The sequence below is a fragment of the Fundulus heteroclitus genome, unplaced genomic scaffold (assembly GCF_011125445.2).
Source record: "Fundulus heteroclitus isolate FHET01 unplaced genomic scaffold, MU-UCD_Fhet_4.1 scaffold_57, whole genome shotgun sequence".
NCBI lineage: Eukaryota > Metazoa > Chordata > Actinopteri > Cyprinodontiformes > Fundulidae > Fundulus > Fundulus heteroclitus.
In genome coordinates this window covers 471,574-484,212 of record NW_023397000.1, presented here as the reverse complement: position 1 = coordinate 484,212, position 12,639 = coordinate 471,574, and the positions used below count along the sequence as shown (strand labels likewise).

The window sequence follows — 12,639 nt, the reverse complement described above, 5'->3', positions numbered from 1 at the left end:
GTGCCTCGAGATTACATGTGTCATGAATTGGCGCTATATAGATAAAATTGAATTGAATTGAATTAATGTACAATGTTAATCCGTTTGTATATAAGTCACCTGAATGTACATAAGTCATCCTAAATATCTGCTTTATTTCCTTTTTACTTTTATTTTATTTTTTATTTTTTGATTCACTGTATATATGTAGACACACTCTATATACCTTATGCACCTTTTCCTCCTTTTGGCACCTTCTTTTGTTTATTAAGCCGATATGTGACAAGTGAATTTCTCCACTGTGAGATCAATAAAGCCTATCTTATCTTATCATGGGGCCGTGATTGAACCGGTGACAAGCACTGACTGACGTGCATGTCACGCACACACCACTGACATGCGGTATATCCATCCATCCATCCATCCATCCATCGTCTTCCGCTTATCCGGGGTCGGGTCACGGGGTAGCAGTTTCAGTAGGGAGGCCTAGACGTCCCAGCTCCTCCGGGGGAATCCCAAGGTGTTCCCAGGCCAGCCAAGAGTCATAGTCCCTCCAGCGTGTACTGGGTCCCCCTCTGGGTCTCTTCCCGGTGGGACGTGCCCGGAACACCTCACCAAGGAGGCATCCTTACCAGATGTCCGAGCCACCTCAACTGGCTCCTCTCGACATGGAGGAGCAGCGGTGGTCCTCCAAGTATTCTGCCCACCGACTCACAACGTCCCGAGTCGAAATCAGCAGCACACCACCCCCACTATAAACACTGTTGTTACTGCACTGCTTCCCCCTCCTGAGACGCCGGATAGTGGACCAGAATTGCTTCAAAGCCGTACGGAAGTCTTTCTCCATGGCCTCTCCGAACTCTTCCCATGCCCAAGTTTTTGCCTCGGCCAAGCTGCCCGCTGCTTTGACTGCCGGTACACATCAGCTGCTTCCGGAGTCCCACAGGCCAGTAAAGCTGGATAGGACTCCTCCTTCAGCTTGACAGCTTTCCTCACCGCTGGTGCCCACCAGCGTGTTCGAGGGTTGCCGCCGCGACATGCACTGACAACCTTGCGGCCACAGCTCCGACCAGTTGCCCCAACAATAGAGGTGCAGAACATGGTCAACTCAGACTCAATGTCCCCCGCCTCCCTCGGGACGTGTTCAAAGCTCTCCCGGAGGTGGGAGTTAAAGCTCCGTCTCACTGCCAGACGTTCCCAGCAAACCCTCACAATACGTTTGGGCCTGCCAGGTCTGACCGGCTTCCTCCCCCACCATCGGAGCCAACTCACCACCAGGTAGTGGTCAGTGGAGAGCTCCGCCCCTCTCTCCACCCGAGTGTCCAAGACCTGCGGCCGCATGTCAGATGAAACGACAACAAAGTTGAACATTGAAGTCATGTTCAATGCTTGAACATGGTGTTCGTGATGGACAATCCATGACGAGCACAGAATTCCAACAACAGAACATCACTCGAGTTCAGATCAGGTGGGCCATTCCTCCCAACCACGCCCCTCCAGGTCTCACAGTCATTGCCCACATGAGTGTTGAAGTCCCCCAGAAAAACGAGGGAGTCCCCAGGAGGGGCACTCTCCAGTACCCCCTTCAAGGACTCCAAAAAGGGTGGGTAATCTGAGCTGCCGTTTGGCAGGTAAGCACAAACAACAGTCAGAGTCCGTCCCCCCACACATATGCGGAGGGAGGCCACCCTCTCATTCACCGGGGTGTACCCCAACGTACAGGCACCGAGATGAGGGGCAACAAGTATGCCCACTCCTGTTCGGTGCCTCTCACCAGGGGCATCTCCAGAGTGGAAGAATGTCCAACCCCTCTCAAGGAGACTGGTTCCAGAGCCAGAGCCATACGTCGAGGTGATTCCGATTATCTCTAGTCGGAACCTCTCAACCTCGCGCACTAGCTCAGGCTCCTTCCCCACCAAAGAGGTGACATTCCACATCCCAAGAGCATGCTTCTGCAGCCGAGGATCGGAACGCCAAGGTCCCTGCCCTCAATTGCCACCCGTTGTACAGGGCACCCAACCCCTTTCACCCCTCCGACAGGTGGTGAGCCCATGGTTCCTCTTCGGGCTGAGCCCCACTTTCAGGCCTGGTCTAGGGTCATTGGGATACTCAAACCCCTCCACCATGGTAAGGTGGCATCCTAGGGAGGGGCAGTATATATATATATATATATATATAGATAGATAGATTGATTGGGGTGCCTCAACCTGGTTGGGACACGGAAGGGGGTGCGCGGCTGAAAAATTTTGGGAACCCCTGATCTAGAGAGTTCTGCAAAGAGCAGTTAATTGGCAGTACTGCAGATTTTGACCAATTTATAGAGTAATCTGGGACATTTGAGAAAGCTTCTAGTAATCTAATTATTTGAGAGAGAGATGTTTGAGTGCTGGAGATAGAGTAATATATCATCTGCATAAAAATACATTTTATGCTCTATTTTGATGCATTTTATACCTTTAATAACATTAGTTTGTCTAATTGTTACTGCTCATGGTTCAATAAAAATAGCAAACAGTGAGGGGGAAAGGAGGCATCCTTGCCTGGTGCCCCGCTGGAGACAAAAGCTGGAAGATGTTTGGTTATTTGTCCTGACATATGCTGTTGGTAAACTGTGAACAATTTTTAACCAAGTTATTAAAAAAGTTCCAAATACACATTTGTATAGAGTAGCTGATAAAAATTTCCAATTAACTCTATTAAACACCTTTTCTGCATCTAAAGATAGTATGTTGGATTCAATGTTTTTACTATTGGAATGATGTATTAAATTAAGTAATCTGCATGCATTTGTGGATAACTGCCTCCCTTTAATGAAACCAGATTGATTGGGGTGTATTATGACAGCAGTGACTTTATCTTATCGTTTTGCAAGCGCTTTATAGATTATTTTAATGTCAACGTTAATAAGGGATATGGTACGGTACCTGGTAGAAGTGGCGTCTCTGGCATGATAAATTATGTGGGGAACAAAAACTCAATACCAACATTTTTTTGTGATGCATACAACATGACTTTGATCAGGTTTAAATGAAACAGATAAATTAGCATAAACCAACACAGTAGAAATGCCATTTCATATAAGCTAAATGTAATTAGATTTTTATTCATAATATTACAAACAAAGGCTTACTCATAATATTAATCTGTTGAAGAGAAAAGGTTCACATCAATCCTTCAATGAGCAAGCAAGGACAACCAACACTATGTTGTCGCACACTTTCCGGCAGAATGTAAACGTAACGTATGCGTTTTAGTATTTTGATTAGATGATTTAAGCTTAAGTCTTGAGGATTTGTGCTCCATGGCTGTCTACTGAGAGCATGTTGGGGATGCGCACTGCAATTTCAGATGTTCATTATTCAACAATTGTTAGTGGGCCGGCCCCAATATCAAGCCGCTTTAAGAGAATTTAGCCTACTGAGCAGTCTGTCAGTTTTCTGGCAGACTTAGATATATAGACACATGTTTATAGCAGAATTATATTTGTAAGGACTTGTTTCTATTCAAAGTCTTTGTATAAAAAATGTATTTTGCTTTTCAATATATTTGTTTATTTCTAATTTTGCTTTCCGGATTTTACCCAGTTTTCCCTCTGCCTGGGAGGCTTCTAGTATCTTATTTTTTCTTCTAAATCTTGAATCTTTTTGTCTACTATCTTCTTTTTATGAGATTAGAATGAAATTATTTTAACTCTCATCACTGCTTTCCCTGCCTCCCAGAGGATAGATGCTGATGTCCCTGGTAGATCGTTGTACTACATGTATGAAGCCCACTCTTCTTTTAAATATTTGATAAACGCTTCATCCTTAAGCAATGATGTATTCAGTCTCCAGTTTTTGTTTTGTGGGGGTACTTTTTATTTATTAGGGTTAAAGAAACAGGAGCATGATCATTGACAGCAATAGGATGTATTACAGCATCTGAAATGTCAGACAGCAGCTACTGACTAAGCAGCTACCAACTAAGAAATAGTCCAAATGAGAGAAGGAATTATGGACATTTGAAAATGTCAGTATTCCTTACTGTTAGGATGAAGAGATCACCATGCATTGCAAAGACCATAATCACTGTATTGTTTGACTACATTTAATGATTGCCAACTGTGCTGAGTCCCTGTTGTATTCAAGTGAGACTTCTTGTTTGTACATATTTTTTTTTATCTACCAAGCCTGCTGTGCCACTTGGAGGTGAAGTAAAGATACAGCAAAGTGGATGTTGTCACTGGAATTTATTCACACTGTTCTAACAAATAAATTACCATCTGTCTATATTTGATTCAAAACCTTCATAGTGTGAAAAAGTATAATTTGGGAATGTTCATTTGTTCAGCCTGAATGTTTTTATTTTTTCAAGACATTCAGTTTTTTTGTTCTTCAACATACATAATTAGTTCATAACTCCATACATTGTTCAAAAAAATCAAAGGGACACTTTTTAATCAGATTGAGTTAAACATCTGGAATACTGATAATTTCTGTTACACAGCTCTTAAGCTTTGCCGTCTTCAAGAAAATTGTCCATTATTTCCTTGGAATACATCAGTGATCCTCGGTTTAGGGGCAGTAATCCTCAGTTTTGCTGTATTTTTTTGCTGTATTTCCAGTCCTAGGCTGACTTTCTGTCAGTGTCACTACCAGTCTATGGCTGAATGGTTTTTAGAAATTATTGCGGTAGCAATAATATTTGTTTATAATATTGTGGTGTGATGAAGATATCAGTTGTAAAGTTTGCCTATTTTTGTCTTCCTCTCTCCGTTTTGCTTTCCTGGCTCTGTAACCTTTAGCATTTTGGGCAATGATATTTTGTCCAGTGGGTGCATCTGGTGCCAAGAGATTCAGTTCAACTCATTAAATATTACATTAGCATGAAAATTCAAGTTCATAGAACTTGGAACATATTGGCCTTCAGTTATTGCACTCCAAACAGGCTTTATGAATTTCACACACACTGATATAGGGATGGCGATATAGTCACAATATTGTGCAGCATTGTACCAGTCTCTTCAAATGTTGATGTTAACAACTGTGGCATATAATTATAACATTTCCCCTTTCTTGATAGGTATGGAGCCTCAGGGGATGCACATATTAGCCAACCACTTTGATGTTCACCATCAAAACTGTGGACTTCACAGGCGTCATACGACTGTACTGCAAGTATCTATCCAACACATTTTTAATTCATGTCAATTTAGTTTACTAACTAAAGTTTGTGTATACCATAAAAAAACATTAACTACCTTGTTATGTCCATGATGCATGCTTTAAGAATGCTAAATGTTAGATTGCACGTGTTATTGTGGGTAAATGTATTCAGCATTAATGCACTAAATTAATTTATTTACCCGATTACAAAACAATTATAAAACAATAGTATGAAAAATGAAATGCCCTCCTTTATTTAATAAACGTTTGCATCTGCAAGATCAAAAGTTCTTTTCACTGATGGACATGTGTTGTCTTAGGCTGAGAGTTATGGATTTACAAATCCCTTTAAACACACCCAGATATACAAGCGTTGTACTGCAGGACTGGGCACACACTATTATTTAAAATGTATTTATTTTAATTTTATGAATAGAAATTTTAAAACACAATAACATGCACTCAAAACTGGCTTTATAGTACCAAATATTAAATAAAAGGTAAAAGTAAAAAAGACGCTTGTTGACATTCCATTCTGCTGAACAGTGATTATAATCATAATCACCTCTATTGTCATTGCAACATACAGCTCATTGCAATGAAATTTGTCCTCTGTATTTATCCCATCCCTTAGGGAGTATTGGGCTGCCATTGTAAGACACCCAGGGAGCATACTAGGGCAAAGGGTCTTGCTCAGGGACCTATAGTGGCAGTCCGAGGGAGTCAAACCAAGGACCTTGCAGCCTGCTCTCCAGGGCGTAAATGCCCTGCTCTCTAACCACTAAGCCATCACTCCTCAGAATATGCCAAGGGCAAATTAGTGTTAGTTTGCATGCAAACTAAATTAGCAATAAATATGTGCACATAATTATTGCTTATTTGTTTTTGTCATGGTTTAAGTTTTGTCTGGTTTCTTTCTTGTTATTTTGCAGTTCACACAGCTCTCCCTCGCTCAGCTATTAGTCACACCTGTCTGGACACTAATTAGTCTTTATTCCCGCCACCTGTCAAGCTCCCTTTATAAACTCACCTCAGTTGTGTTGTCATCGCCAGTCCATAGTGTTCACTCCTGCTCCGTCTCTGCCAGAATCCTTGTCAGCTCAGTTTTTTGTTACAGTCAGCCAGAAGACTTATTTCAACTTTGTTTTTTGTTCCAGTCAGCCAATAGACTTTCCTTCAGCTTTGTTTTTGTTCCAGTCACTGCCTAGATCCAGCTCAGCTCTGTTCCCACTCAAGTTCACGACTCCTGGGTTCCGTTCTGCTCTCAAGTTCCAACTCCTGTTCTCAACTCCTGGTGAGCTGTTCCGGTGTTGTGCGCATTTCTGTTCCCCCATGGAAATCTGTTTCCCCTGTGTCGGGAGCGCACATTGCAGCGAGGGAGGCTGGGCTGAACACTGTCACGTGACGTCCGATAAATTTTCAGTTAAAACCAAAAATTAAAAAAACTCAACTCAAGGTTGTAAAATTTACTTTAATCGGTAGCTGTTTCCAAATTTATAAAATATGCCCGTTCCTTCCCTTTGGCGTAAAGTACGCCCGTTCCTTCCCTTTGGCGTTATGTGCGCCCGTTCCTTCCCTTTGGCGCTGTCGCGCACCCGTTCCTTCCCTCTGGCGCTATCGCGCGCCCGTTCCTTCCCTCTGGTGCTACTGCGCGCCCGTTTTTGGCCCCTTTGTTCCTTGTGTTCTATAGTCTTAGGTCCACTGTGTTCTCTAGTCTTAGGTTCCCCATGTTCTCTAGTCTTAGGTTCCCCGTGTTCTCTAGTCTTAGGTTCCTCGTGTTCTCTAGCCTTCGGTCCTCCGTGTTCTTGACCTTTTGGTTCCCCGTTTTCTCTAGTTTCTTTGATTCCCCAGTGTTTCTCCAAGGCTTTTGGTTCCCCTGTGTTTTGACTCTTGACATGTTTTAACTGACTTAACTATCTAATAAGCAAGGTGGAAAACATCCTTTTGGATGTTGCGTATCTTCCTATGGCATTATGTGCTGTAGATGTCATCCTGGGAGGTAGCTGCTAGTTTGTTATCTTTTGGGCTGTTTTTATAATACTTTATGGGGTTTTTGCCTGGTGCAGAGCCGAAGTAAAGCACGTGGAATGGTGGTGGTCCTACCATAACTCAAAAGGTTGCCTTAGGTTATGACATATGGACCATTAACAGAAGTACAACTGTTCTGAGCTGCTCTGAGAGATCTGCACTCCCCAGCCTTCTCAAAAAATACCTTTTTGTGCTGTTGTGTGTTTGCTTGTGTTTCAGGAATGGTCCTCTGAGAATGTGTGTCTAAGGCAGCATTTGAAGTAAGAGTTCTCTTAAATTCCACTTTGATGTACAATGGTAGATCACCATCTGAAATCTATCTTGAGATTTTGATGTGTGATTATATTGGTCTCTAGCCAATAATACATTCTTCCACAAATGCCCATTTTTCTCAACTTGATTATTAATCCCTTTTTCCACATCATAAGCCTTTTCTATATCTAAAAAGACCACCAAAACACTTTCTTTATTTACTTTTGCTTTTATTATCTCATGTTCAAAACATAGAATTGGATCCACAGTGTTCCTTCCACTTCTGAAACCACTTTGATGTTTGAACAAGTACCCCTTGGATTCAACAAAATAAATTAATCTTTTATTTACCATTTTCTCCATAATTTTACTCAAACATGATGTTAATGCAATAGGTCTATAGTTTTCTGGTTTTGAGCCATCTTTATCCGGTTTTTGATTTGGAACCACTATAGCTTCTTTCCAACTTTAAGGCAGTTTTCCATATATTCTATTATAAATATCTAAGAATATCAATTTTGAATATTCACTTAGTTTATTTATGATTATATAACATATCCCTGGGGTTGACACCTTAACTCTGCTATAGAAAAACTGACATTAATAGCACCATTTCCTTCTTCTCGGTTTATTATATGTTCTTTTTCTAATAAAGTTGTAGCTCTACCCTTTTTCCAGTCTTCGCTAATATTATTGGAACTATGTATTTGTACAAATGCTTGTGCCAACATTGTTGCTTTTTCTTCATTGGTAACTGCCGTTGTTCTATCATTAACTAAAACTGGATAACCATAATCCCTTCTTATACCATTCATTTGCTTAATCATTTTCCATACTTTTCCTATCTGTTTCTGTTTCTAATGGATTACAATACTTTCTCCAATATTTTCTTTTTGTATTTCATATAACCCTTTTTACTATAGCTTGCATCTTCTTGTATTCAATAAAATTTAGAAAATTCTGATTTCTTTTTAGAATTTTAAAAGCTTTATTTCGAGATTTCATAACCTGGTCACATTCTATTGTCCACCATGGAACAATCTTCTTTTTGTTTGTTCCTCCTTTCTTTGGAACTGACTGTTGAACAGCTTCTATAATTGAATTACAAAATATTTTATTTAATGAATAAATAGCAACACTCATGTCTATTTCCTTAGTTTTATCTTCACTTATTTTCTTATATTTCTCCCAATCTGCTCTGCTAAATGACCAATTACACAACTGTTCAGAATCATCTTCTTGTATATTAAAGCCAATTTTAACCATTATAGAAACATTATCACTTCCTATAGTTGTATTGTATTGTTACTGACATTCCAAAAACAAAATCCTGCCAGCGAGTCAGAAACTAATGTCAGATCAGTAGCAGATTCTGTACCAGTCCTGATGTTTAATCTTGTTCCATCTCCATTATTAATGCTCAATAGATTTTTAGATTCCATTAATTCCTCAATAACTAGTCCATTTTCATCACTTTTATAATCCCACATTGAACTATGAGCATTGAAATCTCCACACCATATTACTCTTTCATCTAAATGCTTTATTATTTGCTCCAAGATATTATAAGTTTTTACAAGGATTATAAAAATTAATCACTTTAATTTTCCCCTCTTTTGTCCAGATTTCTACCACAATATACTCAAGCGTTTTTCCTTTATCTAAGAGTCAAAACTGTATCCCTTGTCTAAGAAAAATCACACATCCACCTCCATTACCCTCCTCTCTATCTCTACGAATACTAGTATAACCATTGATGACAAAGTCTAAGGTAGATTTTAACCATGTTTCTTGAACACATATAATTCCAGGTTTTATATTGTTCTTTTATATGAATCCTTTTAATTCTTGACCATTTGCTACTAAACTTCTAGCATTCCATTGTAGCATTAGCATGCTACTAAATCACCCGTTCCTGCCTGTTTGCCATCTGCCTCAAGTTTTAATTTATTTTAATTTGTTGCAAAGAAATATTTTTCATCCCTACAAATTTTTCAGCTCCTTTAATGATGATTTTTTTTTTTCTTTTAAGTTTTATGTATGACCTGGTCCATGCAGTTAATAACAAATGCTATAAACAAAACCAGTTTGTCAAACTCAACAGGGTTACATATCCTGCTATGCTGCTCTGGTTCTCATCTCAATACTTGGATGTTACCCACAGTTTTATTTTGCTGCTTGTGAACCTTCTTTAATGCCTCAGCATAACTTAGACTGTTTGTTGTTTTCACTTTTTGAACCTCAACCGCTTTCTTCCTGAATTCACAGCCTCCATATGTTGCCCTGTGTTGCCCACCACAATTACAGCACTTATCCTGGATATTTTCACCACATTCTTGTATTTTGTGCTCCCCTCCACATTTTAAACATCTTTGTTTGCCCCTGCATCCTTCAGCAATGTGACCATACCTTTGACACTTATAACACTGAATGGAGGTAGAACATAAGGCCTGACTGGATAACGCAAAAAATGACTCTATCTGGAACTTCTGGAGTAGAAAATTCCAGAAGCACAGATAAGCTGTGAACTCTTCAATTGCTAACTGTTTTCTGAAATCTCTTTATATTCTTAACCTCAACATTATGAATGTTACGCTTTAATTTCTCAAGATCCTCATTAATCGGAATTCCCTATATAACTCCCCGGGATACTTTCTTTTCTCCAAACACGCTTTTACTTTCCACTCTTTTCTTTCAGATCCTTTCAACAATCATTGCATTCCTTTTTTGTTCTTCTTATTTGCAAATGATTAGCAGGTTTCTATCTATCAGAGTCTTTACCATTTCAACTTCCCCTACTTAGTTTTTAGTTTCTTAGAAACTATTATTGGGCTCAAAACAATACTTTCATCTTCCTTTTTGAATTTTAATATTATCTTCACCTCTTCTTTCATGATTTTTTACACACACCCTTGCTTCCATCATCTGTGTTATCTTCTTCAAGGTATCTTTTATTTCCTGAATTCCCAGAACCTCTGCTCGCTTCGCTACTTTTGAGTTTTCCACTTCCCCGGTAACTAGCAACTGGTGTAAAGCTATCCATATCCATGTCATCCATGTCACTATCTAGATCTTCTTCATCCTCTACAACATGAGCCGCCATCCTGATTCAGTCACAAACTGGCTTAAGCCTACCGCCAAGTTTCCTTCTGAATTGTTCAGATAATGAGTTCTCTGTCGACCAGCCAGCAAGCTTTCCTCCTCCACAACCTTCCGCTTGCTGTCCCCACCTCCTCCGTCTGAATCGTCTTAGGCAAAGAAGTGCTGGCAGCAGGCTCCTAAAATGCCCCTCTCCTGATAGGCTTAACGTAACGGCTGCTGCTTCACTCAGCCACCATGCTCGCTGACACCATCCAGAGGAGTAATAATAGACTACACAACTGAAAGGAGACAAAATCTCCCAGACCCCGACACTAGGATTTTGCCATGTAATCGGGGGTTAACGCATTCAAACCCGTGCTCTGACTGCCTAAGGGTTTTTTTTCTTGGACAAGACACTTCCACCGCTTCGCCTTCTGGCGGTGGTCAGAGGACTTGGTGATAGCGATTGTATGGCAGCCCCACTTCAGTCAGTCAGCCCCAGGGCAGCTGTGGCTACGATGTAGCTTACCACCATCAGCATGTGAATGTGTGTATAGATGGGTGAATGTAAAGCGCTTTGGGGTTGTCGGACTTGATAAAGCATTGTACAAGTACAGACCATTTACCATGACTGTGTCATTTAAACTATAATATTCATCTTGCTAAAAAAATAAAAAGCATTAATGCACCAGACACTCGGCTGGTTAACATTTAGACACAGATCTTTTTTACTTGCAGCTAGGAGTTTTAATAAAATACACCATACAGGACTTGTGAATGGACATCATCGCATAGTCATAGATTCAGAATAGAATTCAAAATTCTTCTGTACAAATCCAATGCCATCCACAACCTCACTTCCCCTACCTTTCTGATCCTCATCACATCTCTACTCCTTCCCGCACCCTTAGATCCTCCTCTTCAATTCACTTCACTGTTCACCCTTGCCACCTCAGCACCATGGGGAGCAGAGCTTTCTCCCACTCTGTTCCCAAACTCTGCAATTCTCTCCCCCAGACGTCTGCAATACCAACACCCTCTACCTGTTCAAGTTTAAACTCAAAACCCATCTGTTCAAAGGTACATACTCTCTGTGATTGCCAGTTCATTGAAACTTTTATTGTTTGCTGTTTAAGCTTTATTGTTTTGATAGTTCCTTACAATGTCCTTGAGTGTTGTGAAAGGAGCTTTTAGATTAAACTTAATTAAATAAAAATGTATTTATATAACAGCGATTCACGTTATCTCAACACACTTTATGAAGTCAAGTTTAATCAAATCCTCCAGACAGATTGGTCAAAAAGTTTCCAATCTAAGGAAACCCAGTAGATTGCATTGAGTCGGCAGCGGCAACTTCTGGCAGCGGCTTGGGGATACAGCTCCGACCACTTGCAGACATTTTTCATAAGATATGCCGCCAAACTTGCCGAGCAGCTCACGCCGGAGGAGGGCCAAGCGGAAGCTGTGCAGCAGGCAGAAGTAACGCGGCTGTCGCAGAGGTTTAGCAGCTAAGCTGAAGGCTAACCCCTTTAGATCGCTGCTTCCATCCATCTTGCTCTCCAACATCCGCTCACTGGATAACAAAACTGACCATCTACAACTTGAACTCTCTGCAAAGAGGGAGATTAGGGACTGCTGTGCTCTCATCGATCCCGGACAACGGCAATAGCCTGGAGGGGTTAGCTACTTTCCACGCCGACAGAAATAAACAACTCAGCGGTAAGACCCGAGGAGGCAGACTCTGCGTTTACATCAATAACACCTGCTGTAAAAATGCTAAAATAGTCACAAGCTTTTGCTCTCCAGACATAGAGCTCCTGATTGTTAGCTGCAGACCGTTTTACCTGCCTAGAGAGTTCACTGTTGTTTACATCACAGCGGTTTATGTTCCTCCCAGCGCAAACACAAAAGAGGCCATGAGTGTTCTCTATCAGACTATCTCTGAGCTGCAATCTGCACACACAGAGGGGGTTTTCATCATTGCTGGGGATTTTAACCAGGCAAATATGAAAACTGTTCTCCCTCATTTCTACCAACACGTGGATTTTGCAACTCTGGGAGAGAACACTCTAGACCTGGTTTACACAAATATAAAAGGCGCATTCAAGGCAGCCCGCCGCCCCGACCTCGGCTCTTCAGACCACCTTTCTGTGAT

The 12,639-nt window shown here is 40.8% G+C and overlaps 1 protein-coding gene across 7 annotated transcripts in view; it reads left to right on the top strand.

Moving 5' to 3' along the window:
- LOC118561146 (cortexin domain-containing 1-like) overlaps positions 1–12,639 on the top strand; it is a 53,706-nt gene that overhangs the window by 23,360 nt on the left and 17,707 nt on the right. For 3 of the 7 annotated variants that reach the window (XR_004929799.1, XM_036133072.1, XM_036133071.1), the window contains exons 2-4: positions 5,041–5,135; positions 6,321–6,417; positions 7,371–7,411. The gene's annotated coding sequence lies outside the window, so the exon portion shown is untranslated. Of the gene's footprint in view, positions 1–5,040; positions 5,136–6,320; positions 6,418–7,370; positions 7,412–11,641; positions 12,204–12,639 lie in introns of those variants that run through there. The other 4 variants (XR_004929800.1, XM_036133073.1, XM_036133074.1 and 1 more) reach the window with 3 other exon arrangements.